Genomic DNA, 24,799 nt, shown 5'->3' on the forward strand with positions numbered 1-24,799 from the left:
ACTAGTCATTTTCCTTCCTGGTCCTCTCGCAAACAGTGAGGGAGTAACGATTGTCCATATTTCTCCGTAGGAGACCTAATTTCCCTTCGTGGTTCTTGCGAGATACCTACGATGGCGGCATTGGAATCGTTCTGCAGTCAGCTTCAAATGCTGGTTCTCGAAATTTTCTCTATCGTCTTCCCTCTAGCGATTCGCATTTGAGTTCCTGAAGCCGTGATACTTACGTGTTGATCGAGGCAACCGGTGACGGATCTAGCAGCACGCCTCTGAACTGCCTGGATGTCTTCCCTTAGTCAAAGTGGTGCGGATTCCAAATACTCCAGCAGTACTCAACAATAGGTTACACATAGTAGTCTGAATGCAGTCTCCTTCATAGATAAGCTATTTTTTCCAGAAATTCTCCCAATAAAACAAAGTCGACCGTTTGCCTTCCTTTCTACGTGCTAGTACCATCTCATATCGCTTTGTGATGTTACGCCTGGACGAGTTGAATGTGTCAAGCAGAGCACCATTAATCGTGTATTCGAACTTCATTTAGTGTAAGCTGTGATTCATCACTCCTACTAGAATTATTTTGTGTGTCCCTCCTTCTCATTCAAGGTTTCAAGGACATCGGTCGTTTTTTTATTTTTTTTGGGGCATCAGTCTACTAACTGGTTTGATGCGGCCCGGCAAAAATTCCTTTCCTGTGCTAACCTCTTCATCTCAGAGTAGCACTTGCAACCTACGTCCTCAATTATTTGCTTGACGTATTCCAATCTCTGTCTTCCTCTACAGTTTTTGCCCTCTACAGCTCCCTCTACTACCATGGAAGTCATTCCCTCATGTCTTAGCAGATGTCCTATCATCCTGTCCCTTCTCCTTATCAGTGTTTTCCGCATATTCCTTTCCTCTCCGATTCTGCGTAGAACCTCCTCATTCGTTACCTTATCAGTCCACCTAATTTTCAACATTCGTCTATAGCACCACATCTCAAATGCTTCGATTCTCTTCTGTTCCAGTTTTCCCACAGTCCATGTTTCACTACCATACAATGCTGTACTCCAGACGTACATCCTCAGAAATTTCTTCCTCAAATTAAGGCCGGTATTTGATATTAGTAGACTTCTCTTGGCCAGAAATGCCTTTTTTGCCATAGCGAGTCTGCTTTTGATGTCCTCCTTGCTCCGTCCGTCATAGGTTATTTTAGTGCCTAGGTAGCAGAATTCCTTAACTTCATTGACTTCGTGACCATCAATCCTGATGTTAAGTTTCTCGCTGTTCTCATTTCTACTACTTCTCATTACCCTCGTCTTTCTCCGATTTACTCTCAAACCATATTGTGTACTCATTAGACTGTTCATTCCGTTCAGCAGATCATTTAATTCATCTTCACTTTCACTCAGGATAGCAATGTCATCAGCGAATCGTATCATTGATATCCTTTCACCTTGTATTTTAATTCCACTCCTGAACCTTTTTTTTATATCCATCATTGCTTCCTCTATGTACAGATTGGAGAGTAGGAGCGAAAGGCTACGGCCTTGTCTTACACCCTTCTTAATACGAGAACTTCGTCCTTGATCGTCCACTCTTATTATTCCCTCTTGGTTGTTGTACATATTGTATATGACCCGTCTCTCCCTATAGCTTGCCCCTATTTTTTTCAGAATCTCGAACAGCTTGCACCATTTTATATTGTCGAACGCTTTTTCCAGGTCGACAAATCCTATGAAAGTTTCTTGATTTTTCTTTAGCCTTGCTTCCATTATTAGCCGTAACGTCAGAGTTGCCTCTCTGGTCCCTTTACTTTTCCTAAAGCCAAACTGATCGTCACCTAGCGCATTCTCGGACGTTTATTTATGTAATAAAATGGAACATCTGCAGCCGTACTTTCGATGTTATTTATTATACAGCCACAGTTTCGGTGATTCAGTACTCAATCTCCATGGCTTAACTGACGCTGAGGGGATAAGTCCAGTCGTATTCACGAGCCCATGAGTGGCCAAGATCTGTGAAGTGGAAGTCATAGACTGTAACAACAATGTTGTGTCTCAAACCATTGACTACCAACAATTCTTTTTTTGTCCAAGTCATCTTGTATCCACCTAAAATCATCTTCCCAAACACCACAGCATCATCAGCGAACAGGCGCAGAATGCTGCTTACCCTCTTCGTCATATCATTTATCTAGACAGAGAATAAGAGCGGACCTGTCACTGTTCGCTGGGGCACTTCTGGCGACAGCCTTGTCTCCGATGATCAATCGTCTTCGAGGAAAACATACTGGAGTCTAATACTTAAGAAGTCTTACACCCACGCAATATCCCTCTGAAATTAGGAAAATAATAAACTTGCTTAAAAGCAAAAACTCACATGGAATTGATGGCATTTCCAGCAAAATACTAAAAGCTTGTTCTCAACAGATAAGTAAGATTCTCAGCCACCTGTGTAATAGCTCTCTGGAACAGGGCATTTTCCCTGATAGACTGAAATATGCTATTGTTATACCTTTGCATAAAAAGGGGGATAGATCTGATGTCAACAATTACCGTCCAATCTCCCTTCTAACAGCTTTATCCAAAATTTTTGAGAAAGTAATGTATTCAAGAGTAGCTTCACATATCTGTAAAAATGAAGTACTAACAAAATGTCAGTTTGGTTTCCAGAAAGGTTTTTCAACAGAAAATGCCATATATGCTTTCACCAGTCAAATTTTGAGTGATCTGAATAACCGAACACCTCCCATTGGGATTTTTTGTGATCTCTCAAAGGCTTTTGATTGTGTAAATCATGAAATTCTGCTAGACAAGCTCAAGTATTGTGGCATGAGTGGGACAGTGCACAAATGGTTTAATTCGTACCTAACTGGAAGAGTGCAGAAAGTTGAAATAAGTAGTTCTCGTAACATGCAAAGATCAGCACATTCCTCAAACTGGGGAACTATCAAGAATGGGGTTCCACAAGGGTCAGTCTTGGGTCCTTTGTTGTTCTTATTATATATTAATGACTTGCCATTCTATATTCATGAAGAGGCAAAGTTAGTTCTCTTTGCTGATGATACAAGTATAGTAATCACACCTGAGAAACAAGAATTAACTGATGAAATTGTCAATACTGTCTTTCAGAAAATTACTAAGTGGTTCCTTGTAAATGGACTCTCACTGAATTTTGATAAGACACAGTACATACAGTTCCGTACAGTGAATGGTATGACGCCATTAATAAATATAGACCTTAATCAGAAGTATATAGCTAAGGTAGAATATTCCAAATTTTTAGGTGTGTCCATTGATGAGAGATTAAATTGGAAGAAACACATTGATGATCTGCTGAAACGTTTGAGTTCAGCTACTTATGCAATAAGGGTCATTGCAAATTTTGGTGATAAACATCTTAGTAAATTAGCTTACTACGCCTATTTTCACTCATTGCTTTCATATGGCATCATATTTTGGGGTAATTCATCACTGAGGAATAAAGTATTTATTGCACAGAAGCGTGTAATCAGAATAATAGCTGGAGTCCACCCAAGATCATCCTGCAGACATTTATTTAAGGATCTAGGGATATTCACAGTAGCTTCTCAGTATATATACTCTCTTATGAAATTTGTTATTAACAACCAAACCCAATTCAAAAGTAATAGCAGTGTGCATAACTACAATACTAGGAGAAAGGACGATCTTCACTATTCAAGATTAAATCTAACTTTGACACAGAAAGGGGTGAATTATACTGGCACTAAAGTCTTTGGTCACTTACCAAATAGTATCAAAAGTCTGACAGATAACCAACAAGTATTTAAGAAGAAATTAAAAGACTTTCTGAATGACAACTCCTTCTACTCCATAGAGGAATTTTTAGATATAAATTAAGAAAAAATAAATAAAAAAAATAAAAAAATAAAAAATAAAAATAAAAAACACAAAAAAAGTTGTTATATTAACTTAAGTATGTTGTTAAATTAACCTAATTATGTCATGTATTGGAAAATTTGACTCGTTCCACATCATTACGAAATATCGTATTCATGATCCATGGAACTAGTATTAATCTAATCTAATCTAATCTGGCAACTTAATACGTTCGCTCGGATCTTCGTTAGCAGTCCGCAGTAGGCATCCGTGTCAAACGATTTCTGGGAATATGTTACCTGTCTGTTGCCCTTCATCCAAGGTTCGCTGGATATCATGCGAGAAAGTAGCAAGCTGAGTTTCGGTCGAATAACGTTTCTTAAAGCTGTCGTGATTAGTGGACAGAAGCTTTTCCGCCTGAAGAAATTTAATGTATTCAAACTCAGAATATGTTCATGAATTGTGCAGCAAATTGACGTTGAGGACTTTGGTTTCTAATTTTGCGGATCCGTCTTTTTATCTTATTCATATACAGGAGTCACTTCACTTTTCTCCAGTCGCTTACCGTATCTTCGTGGTCCTTACATGCAATGTACGTCGCTCGAATCCATTTACCAGAATAAGCTGCATGGGAATGTTTCTCCAAATAAAATCGTCGAGTATGTTGAAGGCCCTTCAGTTAGAAACCATATTCTAAAGCCCTCCGGCAGTTTCACGTATTCCAATAATGGTGGGAGCTCATCTTCAAGAAACAATTAGATGTCTCCAATTAGCTGATCTTAAAAAATGGCTCTGAGCACTATGGGACTTAACTGCTATGGTCATCAATCCCCAGAACTTAGAACTAATTAAACCTAACTAACCGACGGACATCACACACATCCATGCCCGAGGCAGGATTCGAACCTGCGAACGTAGCGGTCGCGTGGTTCCAGACTGTAACGCCTAGAACCGCTCGGCTATTCCGGCCGGCAGCTGATCTTGAAAAACAATTGGCACCAATGTAAGCAACCACCGCCCTGTCTCCGTAAAACTGTCTGACGTACCCAAGGCGGATTATTCACCCTTCAGGAAAGCGAGTGATGACTCGATTGCCATGAAACCTCGTTTCATTTGAAAACAGGATGTGTGGTTAAAAAGTCATCAAGGTGAAATCTGTATCTCCCGAACGCTATCTGCCTGTCAAAATCTTGACCCTGGACCTCATGATGCAAATGTAGCTGGTATAGTTGAACCAGCTGAGTTTATAGTATTCACATAACAAGAGCCGCCTGATGATAAAACAGCGTCGTGATATTGTGAAGGCATCGACAAATTTCGGACAAGAAAACCCTTTGATAATAATGAGCGGCCAGTGTTTTTTTGCAACAGGCCAGTGTTCATGCCAGTGACCAACAACTAAGAAGACGTCGTTGCACACTTGTAAGTGTGAAGCCTGGCGGTGTCATATTTCGGGATATAAGTCTTGGTGAAGCTCTTAAGCGTCTAAAGCGTTTCCTCTAACTTCCCTAAAGAGCGGAGGATAGTCACGCGTTTGGTCACCTGAGACAATGCGCAGTGTTACCAGAGCTATGTACTCACCTATGGCCGCGTGTTGATATCGTTCCAGTCTAACACACCTTCTCTTCCGTTGCGATATTTTAATGGAACTTAAAAAAGCGTATACACTCATTACTTGAACTTACCTACGAATACCTTGCAAGTTCCTTAGACACAAACTGAGATAAGATGGATCTAATGTGCAACAGATTGATGTGATGTACAGTTTATTCACATATGTGTTTACTTTCCATTGATTCATCAGTTCTGTCGCAATTCTACAATAAGATGAGGAATGACGTAGTTGAAAAAGTCTGTATTAGCATGTGCAGTGGAAGTTTACTGTATAGAACTAATATATCATTGGCTAGTCCTATGTGTTACTAATAATTAGAACTACAGTGATGTAACATATAGTCATCTCTGGTGATAACTTCATCAAAAGTCTTTATTGACACTTTAAAAATGTTACCCGTTACATGATGTACAATATTGTCGTTTAACATAGAGTTACTAGTTGTAATAGAATAGTGTTAATAGTTCATGTTAATTATATAAAATATTATGCAAGGTGAAAATATAAAAATAAACTTAATAAAATATTGATATGTTTCAGTTTTTTCTGACATAATGGAAGAAATTAATTGTAATGACTTTTACTAAGATACTAAGGTTTTTATTAATTTAAACAGGCAGTTACAGGGATAATGTGAAAAAATGCTTAAGAAATTTGTTAGTAAACTTTAAAAAGAAAAGTTAAGTAAGAATTTAGTTAATTTTTTGGTATAGAATCCAAGAAATTCTTTTAATGATTGTTTAAGTGATGCCTTATTTTGACCAAATGTCTAGCATATTATTTTTTTTTTTACATCCAAGACAACATTTTAAGGGGTTTACATAGACAGTTTACTGGGAACAATGGTGGATTTGTCTCTTCTCTTCTAGCTAGATTGGTATTTATGCATACAACCATGAATACAATTTGTTTAGAATATGTATTACTCTGGCTATAGATCTGATTATTTGTTTTGTATAGAAATATAATTTCACATAGATTTTAAAACTGTGTATAAAGCGAACACAAATGTATAGGTGGGAAATGCCTAGACCCAAATGAATATTTTAATAAAGAAATGCAGTTGTTTGTTAGTAAATGCCATTGCTAGTAAGACCAAACATAAGGAGAAATCAAATGTAGTGTTGTGCAGTAAACAATGAAATGAAAGTAAATGGAATACATAGTATGATACTGAAGAGTAATTGGTAATGTTTTGAACAGATTGATCCCTGTATTGAGTCACAGTAAGTTACTCTGTTAAACACACATTTGAATCTAAAGGGACGAGTACACATCGAGATGTTTTGAAATTTATAGTAACTGGGCTCAAAATGTGTGGTAATCGGATTTTTGATTCCATGCTGTCAGACAATTATAAAGGCTTCTCAAAATTTATTATATAAATGTCAGCTATATTACATAATCACATAAACAACAAATGTACATTATTGTCTTATTAACACCTTTAGAAAATTCTTTCTGGTGGTGATATTCTCTTAAATCAAATCTTCTAACAAAATATATAGATATTGATAATATAGAGAATGACAGTTTTACATCATATTGAATGTGAATAATTATAAGTCATACACAACATAATTTCTCAGATGTGTCAAAAAAACCTTATGCAGAAACAGTTCATACTTTCAACTAATTTGAGTACTATAACTGACACTGAATTAGTTCATAGGAAATATTTATAAATGAAGAAGACCTACTTTTGTGGAAGAGCTCGTTGTAGATAAGGTTGTTTCGCTTCCAACTCCAAATAACATGAATGGGTACATTATCGAACATATCACATATCCATTAGTACATAAAATATTCTAGCTCTTAGCAACATTTACAAAATAACGTCATATTCACATTATGTAATGCAATATCGAATTTGCTCCAACAGCATTCCACAACAAAACATTATTTCAACTCCATATCACAACATTTTGTGTATCACTTTATCAAACAACTGCTACTTCAAGTAACTTGTACAACTTGGTGTTGCTGCCTGCCCTTGCAGTTTGCCCCAAAAATGAATTCATCTCAATAGTATTCTGACACAAACATAAATTACAAAAATGGATAAGATTCTGGTACAGAAAATAAGTTGGGAACACGTATTATAATTAAGAACTAAATTAGGTTAATTTAGTCCGAACAGTTTTTAGATACTGTTGTAAATGTTTCACTGCTTCATCTTCGTTTCGTGCTAGCGTCGAAGGTACAGCAGCCAGAAAACAAGCTAGCAGCCAGTTATGTGACTGACGCACCAGTGGCATACCTTCTGTCAGATTATTAAGAGTTAATGATTGTCTGTATGTTTTTCATAGATACCAATTTCAGATGAGCAGTTTACGTGTTTCTAAATAAAGTACAAGTAAGAAAAGAAGCATTTGAGGGGCGTAAAATTATTTCCCTTTTTTGTAGCAATAAATGTCTAAATGCTTAAATATTTAATACACACTTGCGAATTGTTCATGCAGTATTAACATTATGTAAATTATTTCTGTCGATACAATAACTCACCACCTCTTGAAATTTAAATGAGTGAAACAATGCAGCCGTATTATCGAGTGGACGTGTAACAGCTGACATTACTGAAACATCTACCACGTCAGTCAAGCTAGTTAGCTTTCAACGAGCTGAAATTTTTTACCGTTGCTCTACAGAATCTAACCCATATCTCTCGTCCTTCCAACGCCTCCATCACTCTCATTTGCTGACACCTCCCCCTCGCCATATGCTGTTCTTTTTTCCATTGTATATACACAATGAACCAACACATGTTGTTACTCGTACCATTCGTGTGTAAAGAGAGAGACAATAAAAGTACATGGACAGTTTCTACGTAACACAGTTCCACTTACAGAATTGCAACGTCAACAATATATCCGAAAACGAGCTGCAAATGAACAAGTTTTCGTAGTTTTTGAGAATAAACATCGCAAAACCTTACATTTCGCTTGTCTAAATCTCTCCATTGACTTGGTTCCCCATGTGTTCGTACAGTCTTCTTTCGTATTTTATTTGATACCCAGATCAGAAATCCATTGTTCACATAAAATAAAAATAGTCAGAAAATATTATACATATTACAAAGGAGGAAACAACAAGCGTAAATAGAACTATTTCCAAAATACTAAAACAACATCGACTTGTTCTTTTGAAGATGAATCACATGAAAACTTAGCTGACACTATTTATGTCCAAGCGAATCTGCGTTATTTGACCATTCACGTTATGCAAAGAAATACTTCAAGTTGCAGATGGTATAACCTGCAAGGAAACCTAAAACTACGATCAGAACTGCGTGAATGCGAACTGTCGACACTTCTTTAAAATATACAAATCGAAATTTGTACTGATTCAGCAAAAGCGAAAACAAAAAAGTTTCAGTATATAAAATATGTATAGAGAAACGAATCTCACTGGAACTGGTTTACCCACAATTTAGTAACAAATGGCGTCAGATGGATATGTCAGGTAAATAGAAAATCACAAGTAATTTGTGACGCATCTACACCAGGCGACTCAAATATGTCGTGTGACTGTAGAATCCTTAAAAATCTGCTTCATTTACCCTGACATTTGGGCAATGTGATATGTAGAGAGAGAAGCATCCTTCGCCGAAAATTCTTCGCATAACGTTTCTACTGCAAACATATTGTTTTAATCGGTGTCGTAGTTCGTCTTGAGTAGAATTTAGTGATTGTCTTAAACAAGGTGTGTTATAGGGAACAACAGATTCACAGAGTTGAAATGCTGAGCGCAAAAGAGGGAAAATACTCGTTTTAAACCGGGAAAAGCAAGGCAATCTTGTCTATCTCTTGTTACAACGAAATGTTTACAGTATCAAACCTTTGTAATATACATCTTAGGTATTTCATAAGTTTGCAAAAACAGACATAATGTCTGACTGGGAAAGCAGCAATCAGTGATTTTATAATGTTACTTATAATCAGTCTTGATTGCAAATTTTTTTTCATTCATATGAGCGGTTTCGGTTCATTCAGAACCATCTTCAGATCTGATATTTCAGTTACAGGAGTAACCCGTCCAAATCCAGCAAATTTCACGTGCTGCGTCATGTGCTGGATTTGGACGGGTTACTCCTGTAACTGAAATATCCGATCTGAAGATGGTTCTGAATGAACCGAAACCGGTCATATGAATGAAAAAGAATTGCAATCAAGACTGATTATAAGTAACATTATTTCATAAGTGGTTAAAGATATGGAAAAGCGATTTTCAGTGACTGTAATTAAAGATAGAAGTGCTTTATTGTATGGTCAATATATACTGACACAGTGAAATAGATTCCTTTAAATGGAACAATATGATTGTTTCGGCAGCGGCATTTGAATTATCTTCAGAAGGGAAGTAATGGGACATGAGGAATGTAATGTTTTCTCATATAGGAAGAGGTGAAAGTGATATATCTGGACAATATGGTCTGACGTCAAATAGGAAGAGACTTAAAGCTCAAGTTTAGACCTTTCGCGACTTTTTTTTCGGGAGGGTTATCCGAAGAATAAGGTTGCTATACTAGCAGCAGATTCTAGGCCGCACGCTGCAAGATGTAGGTGCAAGCGTCTGACACATTTCCCAAGTGTTTTATCGAGTGGGTAATACAGAAAATAAGATCCACACACGAGCAGCAGGTGCTAAGCCGCACATTGTTTGAGCTAGGGGCCAACTTACAAGCATCTGAGAAATGTGGAGGTGCTACAGTACGCAACAGTTGACACGGCGATATCAGTCACACTGCTGCAGTTACAGCTATTAGAAACGGAGTCCATGATTCTCTTTCCCTCCCCCTCCCCTAAACATCGGTGATACATCTATGGGTAATATTTCTAAAGCTGCCTAGCGTAACAGCGGTCGAGATTCAGTGTCAGATCCATCAAGTGTTGCACGTCAGAGATAGGAAGACACAGCATTTCTCAAGGACTAATCGTTATAAGGTCGTGAAAACGTCCATGGCGAAGTGACGGTCTTGTGGAGGCGGTACAGCAGCGCCCTATGGATGAAACCAAAAAGAAAATAGTAGGACGAACACGTAGATCTTTATGGGACACACGTATAAGCAGTTTTGAACATGACATTCACGGTAGATAGGAAATAGCATATAAACTGATCAGACAACTAAAAAGAAGAGATAAAGATACTGTAAGTACAAATATCTTTCCTCCAGAAGAGATGATATATCGCTATCAGAAACTATAATATAATCTCAATGGGAAGAGCCGAGGAAAGAAGAAGAGGAGTTGGGGAGAGACCAAACAGATTTGACAGACTTAAAACAGGTATCCAAGTAAAAAAAAAAAAAAAAAAAGGCTAGAAGAGCACCTACATGATGTGGTACTAACTCGGAACAAATAAAATATCATGGAACATTTCTAGAATTTAGATTGTTTCAGCACAATAATATATGCTAGCATACACGTGAAATACCAGAAGCATGGAGAGGAGCACGAATTATTTCACTGTTTACCAAATGAGACACAAATAGCACAAATCATTGCAGCAGAATGAGTCTTCTGGCTGCTTCTTATGAAACCTACTGCAAAATAGTTAATAAAAGGCTTCGAAACATCTCTGATTATATTAGAAGAGCAAGCAGGCTTCCGTAAAGGAAAATCCTTTGCCGGCGACTTCCTGACGCTGAAACGAACTGTGGAAAGAAGACGAGAACTTAGTATGAAAACAAACCTAGCATATATCGACTATGAAAAAGAATTTCACATCGCAAAAAGAAAAATCTTTGGTTATTGATGGAGAAAGGAGGCTTCCGCAACCACGAGATAATGGTATACCAGAGTTTAAGTTAAAAATACCAAAATAAAAATAGAAAAATGAGAAGAACTGGTACCAGAAAGGAGATTAACGAGGAACTTAGGCAAGTATGTTATCAATACAGTTCAACATCTACCTGATCAAGGAATGGATGGAAGACATTTAAACAAGGCATATGAATTGGGTCACATAAATTTTTAAATAATTTTTTTTGCCGACGGCCAGGTAATAACAAACGAAATTGAAAACAAACAACAAATAGCTTTAAGTAGATTAACCAATGATATATATTGTAACATGAAGATATCAACAACGAAAACATAAACATATGCTGTAAGGTAATCATCAATAAATAACGTCATAACAAGTGTCTCATTTCCAGTAACTATAATGTGACATAACTTTTGAATAAGGATATAAATAAGGAAATTAACACCTAGTGACATGTATGTGGCATTAAATGTTAATACGAGAAAAGAAACCCATTTGATATCTTAGAAAGTTACGGCATTACTTACAGTAACAGTACAGCACAAAGTCGCTCATTAAGGTCAAGAGACTTAAGACAAATTGAAACGTCTGGCATGAAGCGTCTTAAATCAGTGAAAGTCTGTACAAGGGAAGGAAAATAAGAAATAAGGGTAGGACTGGGGGTACAGTCATGAGACGTGAAAGTAATCTAAGGAAAGCAGGGTCACAAAGAGAAAATAGATGTGTATGTCACCTCAGAGAATCCCTCGACAAGCAATGGAACACAATCCTATTGGACGAAAGAGAGTGGCGAGTGAATTGGAAGAAGAAGAAGAATGAAGAGCAGTCGCTCATTACGACAATACAACTGACCAATAATTTCCAATAGATATTGCGCTCTTCGCGATTTCAATGGACTATTCGAATTAGAGGCGTGGAAATACACAGTACGGGTATTGTGCTGATCCAGGAGACTCATGTATACAGGGCGAAATCGAACATCACCAAATTTTCAGAGGGTCTTCAGTGACATTTTCTGATTATTTTGGTACTGAGGCACCACAATACCTGGAATTCAGTTACAGAGTATTTGCTTTTCATCGAATTTCTCTCTCCCATTTATGTTTGAATTTACATTGCACACAAAATACCTTTTCAACGTTGCTAATGTTATCAGTATGCCCTATGTGTCCTGTTTCGTAACAAATTTGTTCCATTCACTCAAGATACTAGCCGTGGAGTAGAGTTGTGCCCACTTCACTCTTCGCCATGAAGTTAGCATTCGGTACTGCTCCGTCCTGCCTCGGATATGTTAGTCCGACAGTGTCAAGTAGTACGTTGAGAGTCATACACGGCGCTATGGACAGGTTTACTGATAAATCGGCCGATATGCACGTCGTGTATGGGTTCACTGAACGAAACGGAAGAGCTTCACAGCTCATATATGGCAACCACATCGCACTTATTTTGCACTAATCTATACTGTACGGTTTGGTGATAGAATATTACAGGCTTTCTCGCTGTTGTAAAATTAATGCATACCTACCAAGGTGAATCGGTTTAAGCCGAGTAAATCAATCCTACGTTATTACTCTGTAACGACCCACTGTAGGCTAGAGGTTCCTATACCAAAATACTCACACAATGTCCGTGACGGACATCCGAAATGTAGTCAGTGGAGTTCGGTTTCACCTCGTGTACAGCTCAGTGTTCAATGTATGCCTATTAACTGCAGGTGTCATACTGGCGTGGAGAGGGGATGCATCTGAGGCAGATGTTTCGCCGACCATCTCATAATAATGCCCTTCCTACTACCTAAATCTCTTCTCGCTTAGGGGGAAGGTATACCTACTCGGTCAACATTTTCACTGTTAAGAAAAACAGAAACAGCTGTCGCATTGTGACGTCAATTCCAGGAACGCACAACAGACGTCTTGGACTCAAGGATAACAACGTTTTTCGTACGGGACAACTTAAGTTTTCATCACACTTGAATATGTTGAAAAGTAACTCAACGAAGACATTTCCTTTGTTTATGATCTTACGAAAATTAACTTTCTTGATGATGCCAATATTAGGAATACACTACCATCTTCCTAATCAGTAGCTATCACAGAGTTCCCTCACTCAGGTAGAAAAAAAAGAAAAACGGACATCTCGGTGAAACGCAGTGTAACGCAGCAACGCACCATCGTCTGCCGCACCCCTGTTTTTTTTTCATTTTTAATTGTTTATGAAACACTGTGAGGGGGTCACTTTAATTTGAAACTCTTTTGATTTTGTAGTGATACCAGAAACTTCTCGCAGGGGAGATCCAACTGACGACGGTGTGGATGTTTCTACTCCGAAACGAGGAAAGGCCGGACTAGTGGTTGGAACAATGTGTGGTACTGAGTCATAACAGGTGACGTCACTTGATGTTTGGATTCAAAGTGCTCATTCCTTTCGGAAAGGGCGTAATTATTTCTTGATTTGATGATACGGTGCTCTCATTTCAAGTGAATAAACAGACTAGTTGAGCTGTCTACTTCCAGGTAAATGTCAGCCCAGACAAGATCTCCAGGTTACTCGGAGTGACGCGACTTCAGGTAAAGAACGGAACGACACGTTATTTGGGTGAGCCACAGTGTTGGGTTTAGGCGCCTAGCGCGGCTGACCACGCTGTAGCGATGGCTGCCCCCAGGAGGGGCAGCGCTGGAAGACGACTGGGGGCGGACACGCCGCCCGCCTGGTACAGCAGGGTGGGCCGCGTGGGGGCGGCGTGGTGCGGCGCTCCACGGCCCCCGGGCTGGGCTGCGGGCGTGGTAGCGGCGGGGGCGGCGGCGGCGGCGGCCAGCGCGTTGGAGTCGCGGCCCAGCTCCGCCTCCAGGTCGGCGTCGAACGGCTGCTCGCGGTGCGGGTCCGGCAGCGGCTGCCCGCCGCCCCCGCCCCCGGCGCCGTCCGGCGGCTGCCTCATCTGCATGCGGCCCTTCTTGCGCTTCACGTGCGAGCCCTGCTGCTCCTTGTGGTGCGCCTGCAACTTCTTGCGCGGCGTCGGCGGCGGATGGGCGTGCGTGGCGGCTGTCGTTGTCTTAGGCGGCAGGTGTAGCTCTGCAACGTCGATGGGAGAGACCACAGCGTTAGTTCATGTAAAACAACATCATAAAAGCGTTCCTATGCTACAAAGAACATGGAAGAGCAGCTGAACGGAATGGATAGTGTGTTGAAAGGAGGATATAAGATGAACATCAACAAAAGCAAAACGAGAGTAATGGAATGTAGCCGAGTTAAATCGGGTGATGCTACGGGAATTAGATTAGGAAATCAGACGCTTAAAGTAGTAAATGTGTTTTGCTATTTGGGGAGCAAAATAACTGACGTTGGTCGAAGTAGAGAGGATATAAAATGTAGACTGGCAATGGCAAGGAAAGCGTTTCTGAAGAAGAGAAATTTATTAACATCGAGTATAGATTTAAGTGTCAGGAAGTCGTTTCTGATAGTATTTGTATGGAGTGTAGCCATGTATGGAAGTGAAACATGGACGATAAATAGTTTAGACAAGAAGAGAATAGAAGTTTTCGAAATGTGGTGCTACAGAAGAATGCTGAAGATTAGATGGGTAGATCACATAACTAATAATGAGGTATTGAACAGAATTGGGGAGGAGTTTGTGGCACAACTTGACTAGAAGAAGGGATCGATTGGTAGGGCATAGTCTGAGGCATCAAGGGATCACCAATTCAGTATTGGTGGGCATCGTGGAGGGGAAAAATCGTAGAGGGAGACCAAGAGATGAATACACTAAACGGAATCAGAAGGATGTAGGTTGCAGTAGGTACTACGAGATGAAGAAGCTTGCACAGTATACAGTAGCATGGAGAACAGCATCAAACCAGACTGAAGACCTCAACAACATGGTACAATTCACCGAAAGGCTGTTTCGATACGTCACTATTTCCTCCAAAATAAAATTAGCATCAATAAAACCTCCAACCATCTGACTGACAACTTGACATGCCCATTAGGTTCTTATACAACTAAGTGGCACGCTGCAGCAGTGTTATCAAATGTAGGGTGCGAACGGGCATAGCAGTAATTGCACTGCTACCACTAATCAGTATTTTGCCATCAAGCCCACATCGGTGCCCTAGCACGACCATCCGTTCAGTGACCGACTGTATTTACCGAAATCCAGAACGCTTCGCGAGCGCTGTGGCAAGTGGACCGTCTGACTCCTGGGTGTCTGATTACCGACACACACGTGACCGTAGCGCATATTAATACTGACCGTCCAGCTGACGAGAGGTACTGAATCGGGAACACTTGTGGAGCAGCGTAGTGCAGTGAGGCCGATGAGGCACTGCCGCTGACCCACCATCTGTGTTTACCATACTACAGACTCTACTGCACTGGGGATCATGCCTTAGCACCAGTGGCCTGACGGTCGAAATAGGACCTTCCCAGCCGCTGGTCTCGTGGTGACAGCCTTCGCAAGGTGCTGCCAGCCAGACACTGAGCTCTGCGTTTGCTCCCTGATGGTAATTCCTAACGTCACTCGCCACAGCTGGCACAGACCACCAGCCCGGTTTGCTAGTAGCGTAACAGTTCTACCATCTGATACAGGTCTGCTGTCAGCTTGAAATGTCTACCTGGGAAGGTTCATTGATCCGCGAGACCGACTGAGTCACTAGGCTGCAGATGAGTATGACACTTCGATGCCGAGGACCACAGGTTCGACAGCCACCCCCCACCTGCCGGACGTGGTCGTAAGCCTGGACCAAATAAGTGAATCAGCTGGTACCAAGCAGCACCTGACTGGATGTGCGCTCTCCTAACAGTAGAGAACTCCGACTCCTACATTTGGTGCTCAGGCTGGACCCCAAGACAAACCGACCCATAGGATGGATGGTGAATGGAGATAGATGGTCACAAGGGTGGTGGTTGAGAAGCGGTGCCTCCTTAGACCCATAGTGGTAGAATGCTCCACGTCGGCCACTAATTAAAAGCCTCTTGACGGTTAGAAGCCCGGTATTTTTACGCGCCAGGGTCGACTTTGTTATCAAGCAGACGATTTAACACACACGCAGATCAACTTTCCGCAATGCTGCTGAGGTGCTCTGATTTTCGGTAATACCAAGCAGTTGTGCTGGTGTAATAAGGGCCGCGCGATGACAAAAGTCAGTGCCAGGTGATTACTGTAAGCCACGTGATTACAGCTTGCATCTGTCAGCTTCGCTACATGAGATATACTTGCTGTAATGTCTTTGATTCTAATATCCGGCATTCATCCAAGTTATTGTCACTGTATGATTTGGTGATTATGTGGATTCTAACATAAATAAGTCCCATTTTAAGAACTGTGCTATACAATTACTTGAAAATGGTTTCGTAGCTGAAACTTAGCAGTAGTAAAAGCAAAATAAAAGAATTATTTAACACAGCCACTGGCAACTAATGTGCGAGAACGTTGTCATGTTGACAACTAGTGCTGGATGTGGACCCTTCTAACGACACATTAAATTCGATGCAGTTACGCTGCACAATTTTCTTTCTTTTGATTGTTAAGTCATTTAGAACTAAGAGTGGATCATGTAGTGCACAATAATATATATACTGGAAGAAATAAATTTCAAATTTCTTACTGGATTGGGGCACTGAAATAACTCAACGTCGACCGATGAAAATTTTTCCTGAACTGAGAGATGTGGGTTCGAATCCCGGTCCAGTACAAAGTTTCATGAGTCGACATTGAGATATTTTAATGCCCCAGTCCAGCAAGTAGACGGAAATTTCTTTCGTCGTTTAAAAACTAAACTCAGAAAATGCTGAGGAAACAAAGGATTTTATACTCTCGATTCAGTAGGCAACGCACAAATGAAGACAACAAAGATCAATAGAGATTCGTACATCTGCGGAAAGACCCACGCTCGATGCAGACCTTAGCAAAAGGTCTGGCCGAGAACCTGAGAAAACTCTCGTCCTGTGTAAAATCTGTAAGCGGGTCTAACGCTTCCATCCAGTGACTCGTCGACCATTCTGGTATGGCAGTTGAAGACAGCAAATTGGAAGCCGAAGTTTTAAATTCTACATTTTAAGAAATCTTTCACGCTGGAGAAACGTACAGTCATGCCGTGGTTTGACCATCGAACGGACTCCCGTTTGATGGACGTAGTAATAAGCATCCTTATGTAGAGAAACAACTGAAAGAGTTGAAAACAAATACGCCGCCATGTGCTGGTAGAGTCACAATTCCGTTTTACGGAGAGTACTCCGCGGCGGTGGCCTCTTATTTAGTTTGCATTTATCTTGAATCTCTCGCTCAGCGCTAAGTCCGAAAGAACTTGAAAAAAGTGCAGGTGACTGCTGAATATGAGAAGCGTAAATCCATGGACCCGTAAAATTATATCGGTTTACTGCAGAATTGTAGAACATATTGTGAATTCGAATGTAATGAATTTCTTAGAGATCGAAATCTTCAGACCGCGAATAAGCACGATGTTAGAAAGCATCGCTCGTGCGAAACTCAGCTTGCTCTTTTCTCTAGGCTAACAGGTAGATACCATATTTTTAGATTTCCGAAAAGCATTTGCCACAGTACACGAGTGCTGACTGTTAACGGAGCATACGGAATAGGTTCCTAGAAATGTGAATGGGTCGAAGACTTCTCAATTCCTGTCCTCGACGACAAGTGTTCATCACAGATTGCCAGAGAAATGTGATAAAACCGCTGTTATTTTCCATATACATAAGTAGTTTGTGGGCAGCAATCCACAGTCGGTTGCTGATGACACTGTGGAGTACAGTAAAATGTCGACGTTGTGTGACAGTTGGGCCATACCAGATGACTTAGACAATATTTCTAGTTGGGGTGATTAATGGCAGCTAGCTCTAAATGTAGAAAAATATAATCTAATGCGGCTGAGTAGGAACAAACAAACTCGTACTGTTCAGATACAACATTAGCAGAGCCGGCCGGTGTGGCCGAGCGGTTCTGGGCGCTTCAGTCTGGAACCGCGCGGCTGCTACGGTCGCACGTTCGAATCCTGCCTCGGGCATGGGTGTGTGTGATGTCCTTAGGTAGGTTAGGTCTGAGTGGTTCTAAGTTCTCGGGGACTGATGACCTCAGATATTAAGTCCCATAGTACTCAGAGCCATTTTTTGAACATTAGTAGTGTCCATCTTGACACGCTCATGTCGTTTAAATGTCTCGGCGTAACGTTACAAAGCGATGTGAAATGGAACAAGCATATGAGGACAGTTGGTGGGAAGGCTAATGGTCGACTTCGGTTATTGGGAGAATTTTATGAAAGTGTGATTCATCTGTAAAAAAAGACCTCATACACACCGAAGCGCCAAAGAAACCGGAATAGGGATGCGTATTGAAATACAGAGATACTTAAACAGGAAGAATACGGCGCTACGGTGGGCAACGCCTATTTAAAACAACAGGTCGGTCGCGGTAGTTAAATAGGTTACTACTGCTACAGTGGCAGGTTATCAAGAATTATGTGAATTTGAACGTTATGTTATAACCGGGGCACGAGCGATGGGACACAGCATCTCCGAAGTAGTGATGAAGTGGGGATTTTCCCGCACGAACATTTCACGAGTGTACCGTGCATATCAGGAAACCGGTAGGAAAGCAAATCTCCGACATCGCTGCGGCCGGAAGAAGATCCTGCAAGAACGGACCAACGACGACTTAAGAGAATCGGTGAACGTGACAGAAGTGCAATTCCTCCGCAAATTACTGCAGATTTCAGTGCTGGGCCATTAACAAGGATCAGCGTGTAAACCATTAATCGAAACACCATCGATATGGAATTTCTGAGCCGTACCCTCGATGACTGCGCGACACGAAGCTTTACGCCTCGCCTGGGCCGGTCAACAGCTACATTGGACTGTTGATGATCGGAAAATGTTGCCTGGTCAGACGAGTTTCGTTTCAAATTGTATCGAGCGGATGGACGTGTACGGGTATGGAGACAACCTCACGAATCCATGGTCCCTACATATGAGCACTGTTCAAGACGGTGGAGGCTATATGATGGTGTGGTACGTGTGCAGCTCGAGTGATATGGGGCGCCTGGTACGTCTATATACGACTCTGACAGGTAACACGTATGTAAACATCCTTTCTGATCACCAGCAACCATTCATGTTCATTGTGGATTGCGACGGGCTTGGGCAATGTCAGCAGGACGGTGCGACACCCCACACGTCCAGAATTGCTACAGGTTGGCTCCAGGAACACTCTTCTGAGTTTAAAAAGTTCCGCGGCCCACCAAACTCGCTAGACGAGAACATTGTTCATTATGTCTGAGATGCCTTGCAACGTGCTGTTCAGAAGAGATTTCCACCCTTCGTACTCTTACGGATTTATGGACCGCCCTGCAGGATTCATGGTGTCAGTTACCTGCAGCACTGCTTCAGACATTAGACAATGCCATGTCAGATTGCGGCAGTTCTCCGTGATCGTGGGGGACCTACACGATATTGAGCAGGTGTACCAGTTTCTTCAGTGCAGGAGGCTTGTGCGACTTATTCTTGAGTGTTCTGGATCCGCTCCTGGTCGGCTTAGTGACATCAACATATATTTCGCGTTAGGACCGCAAAGACAAGATACGAGAAACTGGGGCTCATAGAAAGGCATGTACGAGGGGCGTTCAGAAAGTAAGCTCCGATCGGTCGCGAAATGGAAACGACTATGAAAACCCGATAAAGCTTTGCACAGATGTGTTGGGTAGTGTCTCTAGTATAACCCCAGTTAGCATCACGTCGCTCTTCTCATTTCTGAGCTCGCGGTGAGTGCGTAAAGATGTCTAGAAAATAGTGTCTGCCGCCAAGTACGAGGGCCTGGTGAGAAATTTCGCCTGAAGCTATGCAGCTAACATTACATAACTGTCGTGCTGTTTCTTCTTCAAGACAATTCTCAGCCGCATTCTGCAGGGCCAATGAAGATGCTCCTGTATCGTTTTCAAATGGAAATGTGAGATTACCCACAATACAGTCCGCAATTGTCTCCCCCTGAGTTTCATCTCTGGTCACATGAACCGCTGTCTTCGAAGACAACATTTTGACACAGACAACGAGGTGTAGGCCAGCGTGGAGCATTGGCGGAAAGCACTGGCGGCTGCCTTCTATGATGAGGCTATTGAAAAGTTGGTACAACGCTATGACAAAAGTCTAAGTCAGAACGGCGACTACGTATAGATGTAGCTGAAAGGTGTAGCTAATTGCTACAAGTAAAACATTTCTGATGTTCACTGTGGTTTCAATTTGGCAATCAATCGGAGCTTACTTTCTGAACAGGCCTCGTAGATAGTCGCTTTCCTAGCTCTGTTCACTGTTTCCTACGCGCCTGCTGGATAGGCAACCCTTCGCCATTCTTGAGATTTCACAAGAGGTAAGCACGCACCAGTGCTGCAGTGTGGCGCCACTCAGCTAAAGGTTGACGAAGGAGACGCGTGCCTGCAGGCACCTATGAATCAGTACAGGTATATTTTTATGGGCTCAGGATAGGTGTGTGGTTGGCACTTAGGTCGTTGCTGAACTAGGAGTCCTTAGAGGGACACTTCGCCGCTTCATTCATGCACTTGTCCATGTTGCCGCCTTCCCCATGGTCACGCCAGGTGGTGCGAAACTGAAGGGCTGCAAAAGATCACGCCGAACGAATGAACGAAACAGAGGGGCTGAGAAAGGATAAAAACCCTTTGCTGCTTCAGATTAAGTATTTCGTCGAACAGTCTTCAACCGTCTCTATTGGAGCCCCGCTATATACCTGAGCAAACCCAGCGGTCGCGCTACGCACCAAAGATGTCAGGTCACCTTCAGAGAAGCTGCAGCGCTGACATGCCCTAAGAGAATGGCTGAATTGTCCGTCAGGTGTCAGCGGTCTCAAAGATTGTCAAGAACGTCGTTCTGTTGTACACTGCACTGGAACTGTCGTTTTCTATCGCTAAATGTGTGTAAATAAACGCCCGAAGGGAAGGGGTGGCTTAATTGATGCCCTGTATGTTATCGCCTGGGAGCTTTTCGTGTCGATTCTGAACGCCCGTGTCTGAAATGTTTTTCTCGGCGGCCCATAAAAGTCCACGTAATGACAACACTGAGCGTCGTAGTTCTGACCTCTATCCCAGAGGCGTTAGGAGAATGAATGAGACATGGGTAAGGGGGGCGGGGAGGGGGGTGACTATCTTCCCATCGCGAGACACATCCACTTGGCGTTGGACAGAGTTTCTGTAAAATTTGGTGGCAATGTGACATCATTAACCCACCTCACATCGCACACGAGCCTTTGAGCTCTTGTCTTTCTTCGCTTGTGTCGACACCTTGATGTTTGAAACGTCGCCAAGCCCGGGGGCGGCGTTGCAGTGTGCCATAATTTAGCACCATCACTGAAAAATATTGTAGGTCCGTCTGAGGCAAATATCAGTGTTTCAGAAAAGTGACCTTTCAGTTATTCCGCACAGAAGGGTGGACACAAACAGTGGCGGAGTAGGTTGTACGGAGATATACTTGTTAAGAAAAAAATATGTGATGCCTTTTCTGAGATAATTATTAGTTAGAGCATCAATATGTTAAGTGCGCAGTTCAAGCTGCCCGCCAGTGACGGGGTCGTCAAACGTGTGCTTCGTTTGCTTTCTTAAATGTGGACAAGAGCGATACAAAACTTGGACATGGGATAGTCTGAGGATCGAACCCGAGCCAATGACTGAGCAGTCTCGTGCGCTGTCATCTACGATATGGGAACCGCTGACAGGGCCGTTTGATTTTACACCATGTGTACACTGTTAATGTTTTTAAGAGAACTGCCCTGTATTGGCCAAAGACGTTACTTGCTGGTCAAAGAATGGAACAGCTGCAGTCTGTTACTGGCAGTGAGTGCCAGAGTGCTTTCGAAATTGCTGCGTGGGCTACTGGTGCCCAAAGGAAACATGTGGCTTGGCACAAGAGAGGTGACGATGTACGGGGGAAGACATTTATGGCCATAGATTATTAACCATAAAAACAGCACAGAGACGCTGGGGGGGAGGGAAGGAAGGAGGGAGAGAGAGAGAGAGAGAGAGAGAGAGAGAAAGAGAGAGAGAGAGAGAGGTACCAGTCTGGCATTGAAGTCATGGTAGTCGTTTCGACAATGTGTCCACATCGATAAGTCAATTAACATACTTTGTAAAGTATAGCACTCAATATTTTTTATACTTTTTTAACTATTACCAGTTAAAAGTAATTTTAGTGCAGTTGCCTTTTTTAGTTGATAACTTTTTAAACGCATCAAAATGAAACTGCTTTTATCCCAAATAATAGAAGTGTGACAAAAACGTAGCTATTTCATTAAAATAGAGGCATAAATTTGCTTCAATAATACTCTTTGCACTAAAATTAATTTTACTTTGGTTGGCAGATTATTCCTTACGTATTTCCCTATTTAAATGCCATTACAGTCACGTCAAGGAATCTTAGTGGTTGCACACTATGTTTTCATACGGAAATAACAATAGTGTTATTTTTTTGCTTGGGTAATACTGGACTTCGTATAAACATGTGTATGAATTCTTTTAGGTTGTTATGTTAAATTGTTTTTAGATAAATGTAGTGCTCTAGGATATTAAATGATTGACCAAATCTACGTCAGCCGTCCAGTTACTACATGAATAAAATTATTTGTTTCTCTAATTTCTACAGGGAAGTGCATACGAAACTAAAGTATTCGTATTAAGGGTACTTATAAATTTTTCGTTCTAATACAACCTCGATAGTCCATTGTGTTCAGGGTTATTACTCCTAATTACAGGTTTCCGACGAACATGTTACAACCTGTTGTAACCAAATCATGGTTTGTAGTCCAATATGGAGGAAACTGCGGTTTAACGACCTATCGGTGACGTATTCATTGGGTAATGCTATACCGGCCTTTATCATCAGCGATTCTGTGCTTCCATTATAGACATCAGTTCCAATGTCAGGACGAGACTTCGAGTCGAATGCGAGTCCAGGGGCTTACCACTGTATCACCTCAGAGAACTTAGTACAAACTTGAGAAGTTGAATGGGAAATTTTATATAATTGGTATATTTGAAAGAGGAAATGTCTGAGTGTGCAATGGCATATCTTTCTTTGCGAGATAACATTTATTTTCACTTGTGGGAAGACACAAATCTAGACAGGTGGCCTCGATGCCATAAAGTGCGCCACTTAAAGTCATATGCTGACCCAGCATTGCGCCACGGCCCTCGTCGGACGTCGATGGCCGCCTGAAAGTCAGTGTCCAGATGGTTACTGTTACCAGACAACTTCGGGACACGGAATGCATAATTTCTTTAGCTAACACCACAACAGACTCATTTTGGATAGAATAAGAATTGGCCATTGGGCCAAGCTCAGCACGCATCGAGGCAGCAAGTCATTGAGAAGTCAACCGCTGTGCCTCCGCCGTGAGATTTTCACACCTCTGCCGTCATCATGAGAAGACCGCTTGTCAGCCATTACCTTAATTGCCGAGTGTCGAAATGAGGCCCCGATATCCACCGAGACGCTAGAGCATCTCAGTCAGCTGCTGGTCCGGGGTTCGCTCGCTGGACATCAGTGCCAACCACCTGCCACATCCATCCAGGACTCAGAATTCCACTCTCAGCGGGCGGTGTCAGTCTGCCTTTTCATCCTTGGCGTCGCTCGGCCGTTGCGGGACCATTACCCAAACACGCCTGCGATTTGTAGCGATCTTGGCTTTTGAAGATTTTTTCAGTAACCTAGTTCACTAGGGTACACCCGTTTGGTGGTGCCTGATTCAAAGGTAACCAATTTGAATCCTGTTGGAGGAAGAAATTCTCACGTCGTTATTTGACACGAAAGGGCAGGACAGCTGGATTAAATTCCGACACGCTACGTAGTGCCCCATAGGAGTGAGGGCATGCGACACTGGCGATAATAATTCGTCTGTGGGACGTTGAGCTAGAGTGACCGCTTCGTGCTATTCGATATAGGCAGGGTGCATTCCAACACCAGGATTCGCTCCCTCCCTTCTCACGTCCTCATACAACACAACCACGACACCAATATAGTCATCTACACTCCTCAGATGCCCTTATGACGTAGCTTTCCATCACTGTAAGGACTGGAGCCACTGTGCATCGTGCTGGACTGTCCTCCCGATTCGGCAGCTCAACCTAACCCATAGATATGTCCCAGCCAACAATCACATACAATTCACTAAATGGATGTAGCTGCTGGCGTTTCGGTTAAAATAGGAGTGTTGAAAGTTAGATGGGGTGTGAGCCATGGTAAAAATTGCTCTTTTGAAGAGCGCGCCGCAGCACGTAGTGTGAAGCGGTCGCCCTCCGTTTCCGGCGGTGGCGCCGCTGTGGCAATCGCAGCTTTGGTGTCCTCCCTCTGGTGCGAAAGGGGAAAGGTTGCCTGTTCACGTGCATTTAAGGGGCGCTATGAGATCGCCAGTGGGGAGTTGGTCAGCCGGGTCAGTGTGGGGCAGTCAGTGTCTGTCTGTCGTCCGGAGTGCTAGTATCTGATAGGCCGCCAGTCTGCTCGTGATTCTTCAGGCAATGGTCATTGGCGGTTGGATCGATCGGATGGTCGGTCGCACACCGGGACACAAGATGACTTGTCCGTC

Source organism: Schistocerca serialis, chromosome 5 (genome assembly GCF_023864345.2).
Source record: "Schistocerca serialis cubense isolate TAMUIC-IGC-003099 chromosome 5, iqSchSeri2.2, whole genome shotgun sequence".
NCBI lineage: Eukaryota > Metazoa > Arthropoda > Insecta > Orthoptera > Acrididae > Schistocerca > Schistocerca serialis.